At 36.9% G+C, this 4,522-nt stretch overlaps 1 pseudogene; it reads left to right on the top strand.

Annotated features, from left to right (window-relative positions):
- Positions 1–541: 541 nt before the first annotated feature.
- LOC113345946 lies at positions 542–3,577 on the top strand (annotated as a pseudogene).
- Positions 3,578–4,522: the final 945 nt, after the last annotated feature.

The raw sequence follows: 4,522 nt of genomic DNA, 5'->3' as shown, positions 1-4,522 counted from the left end.
AATCTTCTGTATTGTCTTGGGCCGCAGCAGCAGGTCACCGTGTTCATTTGAACTTTTCCAATTCTGTGCTCTCTACATGGGACTCTATCTTTATGTAATCTTCTGTTTTGTTTTCTTTCTTTCATCTACTGCTGGCAGATTCGTTGAACATTCTTAATCCTTTAATAAATCTTCTCTCTTAATAAAAGAAAAAGAACCTTTTAACCTACTAGAAATCGAAAAGCTATTTCTGGTGTGCAATCCAAACAGGCTTAGATTATGTTATTGTGTTCCAGCCTATCAGATTTATATTTCTGCCATTATTCCCTAATTATTTTTACTAAAACCTCAATCGTATGGGAAAACCTTAAATTCTTTTCACAAAACCATTTATGTGGTGAATACCATTACACCAAAAAAAACTAGGCTAGGCATCCACAAATAAGGATAAGATTAGTCCAAAACATTCCCTTCATAAATATACCAAGTCCCAACTTGATCAAGAATTATTGGTGCAATAATCCGATCGAATCTGACATATCATTTTAGCATCGACCCCACCCTTTTGGTATCCCATCAGAAGACAAATCAACTAACAATCTTACTTAAACAATAAAACAACAAGACTTCATCCAATCTAACAGCAGCAACAACAACACTATTCCTTCATCTTCCTTCAAGACTGATCCAAAAACTCCACCCCCAGAAATTAATTCCTGATCAGTCGAGGAAGAAATTCAAAATATCAATGGCGAGTGGGGTTGCAGTAATTGAGAGGGAAACAATATGGAAAGCTCATTCAACATTAGCAATAGTACAGATTTTATACGGAGGTTATCATATCATATCAAGTGTTGCTCTAAATGATGGTATCAATGAGATTGTATTCTGTGTTTATCGTGATCTTATTGCTCTTTCATTACTTGCACCTGTTGCTTACTTTCGTGACAAAAGGAATCGTCTTCCTATCAATTTTAGTCTTCTCGTATCTTTCTTCTTCCTTGGATTAACTGGGTATGTAAATCAAATCAAAACCCCTTTTCTTCAAATTTGTCAAATTTCATGAATTGATTATGATTTGAGCAAAACCCATTATTCAATTTTGTCAAATTTTGTTAAAATTCATTCAATTTCATGACCAGGGTATTTGGGAATCAGCTGTTGTTCTTAATGGGGCTTGGATATACAAATCCAACATATGCTGCTGCTGTTCAACCTGCAATCCCTGTGTTTACTTTTGTTTTAGCAGCTTTCATGGGGTAATCTCAAATTTCATCCTCCATTTGTTCATTTCAACTTTTTTTTTCTCTTTTCCTTGCATTTGGGTGATTGGGGAGATTGAATTTTTGCAGCACAGAAAAAGTTAATTTGAGGAAAACTGAAGGTCAACTCAAGGTTGGGGGCACAATAGTATGTGTTTCAGGAGCTATACTAATGGTTTTGTTTAAGGGCCCATCTATATTTGGAGAGGATGTAGCTGAATTGTTGCACGGAGCAGCGGAGAATGATTTAATTGCCGGGGCACAACCAGAACCTGCTGGATGGTTGATTTCGGGTTTGTTGGGTATTGGTCTTACCAAGTTTCACATTGGGATGCTCTGCTTGATTGGGAACTGCTTTTGTATGGCCGTTTATCTATCCTTCCAGGTATTTAGATGTTTCACAATGGGATGTTCTGTTTGATTGGGAAGTTGATAGCCTAGATGAACTAGAGTTATAAACGAAGAAAGTTATAAGATTTTTCCTGCACCAGCTAGTGACCATTTAGATGATTACGACAAATTTGTAGCAGCTTTCTGTTGATTTTAATTCAGCTGTTTAGAATACACTTCCTGGAAAAGTAAATGCACCACACTCGTATTTTAGACAATGAACTGAATTACATCTTTCTAAGTACTTCACAAATGATTTTGGCGTGAACTTAGTTAGTTCATGTATACACTATCGGTCACACCTTTATGTGGATTAATATCAACCTTGCAATGTGTTTCTTCAAGAGGATTGTGCCGGTACCTCTATCCATCTGATGAAAGTTATTGGGTTAGCTTGGCTAGTTGATAACATACCAAGTAAATCTATGCTTAAGATTTTCAGAGTTACTATTCTGTACTTCTAGCATGAGCACAGAAATAAATTTAAATTGTATATATTGATTTGTGTATGGCATACATATTCCAGGCTCCGCTGCTGCTGAAGTATCCGGCCAGTCTTTCAGTGACTGCATACTCATACTTTTTTGGTGCAATGTTTATGGTTATTGCTGGAATATCTGCCACCGATGGAAATACTGTCTGGACTTTGACACCATCTGAGTTAGCTGCAGTTTTCTATGCTGTAAGTACTTCTAATTAGGATCTACTATTTTAGTTACATCATGTACTGAAATTATGTCTAAGTTCAGTGTACCATTTTATCCCTAGTTATGACCTTAAGAAGCATGATTAAGTGCCTTAAAATGCACAGTGTGCTTTAACTGCCATTATTCCCAAGTTGATGACTATGGCTACAGCGAGCTTCTGTAAGCTTGTAGAAACCATGTGATTTCGACTATTTAATCTGAAGCTAGTTCTTGCAGGGTGTTGTTGGACTAAAATTTGATCTCTAATGCACGCTCAATTAAAAATGAACTGAAAGACACATGTTTTTTTTGTTGTTGTTGTTTTTCTTTTTTCTACTAGGGAATTGTTGCATCTGCTATTAATTATGGAGCCACGACATGGTCCAATAAGATTTTGGGACCAGCACTGGTGGCTCTTTATATGCCACTTCAACCTTTTGCATCTGCTTTTTTGTCAAAGATTTTCCTCGGAGACTCCATTTATCTTGGAAGGTCCTACTCAAGTTCTCATGTTTATTTGAAATACAACGTATATAGGCTTAGGCCATGAGAACCTAGAGGTGAAGCTAACTTGTCCGATTTCCATGTGCAGCATCATAGGTGGATCTCTCATCATTGCAGGGCTTTATACAGTAACTTGGGCATCTTACAGAGAGAGACAAGAAGCGATTGCGATGATCAGTCATATGGATCGGGACGTGGAACCTCTCCTCCACGGAGATTTACCACTGAACAAGGGTTCATAACTGTAAAGACATGTTTTCGGGGCCCTCTTCCACGTCACCAAAAGCCTTGGACTGAGAAACAAGAAGCACCGGTAGATTGTTCTAGTTGTTTGCTTTCATGTGTCACATTTTGCACGTCTGACGGCTATTGTAATATTGGCTTTTGATCTAAACCAGAAGCTGTACCAGTTTGTCTTTGATTCTTCTTCTCGTCGTGTGTCAGCTGAACACCGAGCGGAAAATAAAATTGCTTAATGCCAACAAAAGCGTACTCAGCAGCTCTAGGTTGTTGAAGTAGGGGCTTTCTGAGTGAAGAAGGTTACAGAAGCCTTAGGTATCGTCCACCCTCATTCTTCTGATTGTATCTATTTGTTCATATAATCACAGAAGACGAGATGCTAGTAATTTGAAATTCATTACAGGACAATGGCTTCCAATGTGTTTTGCGGATCGTTCTTGTAGCGTCATACAAGTTGTAAACAACATATAAAATTTCGTATATAATCAATGTGTATAACGTATTCGTGTACCTAAATATGCTTCTCAGAATGAGCCTATCTGACCAATTTAATGCTCAATCTAGCCATGAAATGAGTTTCAACTAAGGTGTTCAAATCCATTAAACCTCGCAAGACAAGCTGCAGATAGCTATGAAAGCTTGTTGTCAACTGGTATATGAAACCTAGTCTTGCAAGCTGGACACCACACCCGTGTTCAACTGTGATTGCTAAAATTCTTGCATGAACCATTTGAGAATGAATACATAATGGGAAATTAGATGAAATAAGAGATTTAATTTTATTTTTGCTAGGAAGATGAATCAAGAGTATAGATTACGAACACCTCTTACTTTTATCGGTAGGAAAAATCGTAGTATAGTTTATGAATGTAGATATTTTTCTTGCACACTTGAAGACATCTTTTGAATGAAGCACCATCCATCTCCCAAACCTTCAGAAAGGAGTCAGTACAAAGACAAAAACCATTCCTTGTGCAACAACTACCGGCTGAAATATCATCCATCTCCCAACCAGTACAGAAAGGAGTCGGCACCATGACAAGAACTATTCCTTGTGCGCAACTACAATTGTGAAACAACAACAACAACTGAAGCACTTTAAGTCTTTGAAATTGATGGCACATATAAGATACTACTTCTCTTTGTTGTAAGACCATCCACCCTTTCCTTATATGATGATGTGCATCTGACTATCTGTAAGTTTAAAATTTATTGATGCAAGAAAACCAATATAAATGATAGTGAAGAAAACTGGAATCCAAGTAAAAAACAACCAAAATAAATATAGGATGTTAATTACAAGAAAATAAATAAGCTAAATTTACGTATTCTTAGAGGAAATGTTATCATGGTGTTTATGATCATTATCATGCTTAGAGGAAATATTTATGATCATTGACCAGGTTATATGCAGAAGTTCGCGCGCGAGTTTAAATTTCACTCTAAAAGCTGAATCATAAA

The sequence above is a fragment of the Papaver somniferum genome, unplaced genomic scaffold (assembly GCF_003573695.1).
Source record: "Papaver somniferum cultivar HN1 unplaced genomic scaffold, ASM357369v1 unplaced-scaffold_84, whole genome shotgun sequence".
Taxonomy (NCBI): domain Eukaryota; kingdom Viridiplantae; phylum Streptophyta; class Magnoliopsida; order Ranunculales; family Papaveraceae; genus Papaver; species Papaver somniferum.
Note: the sequence above shows the minus strand (reverse complement) of the source record. Positions and strands in the feature narration are given on the sequence as shown.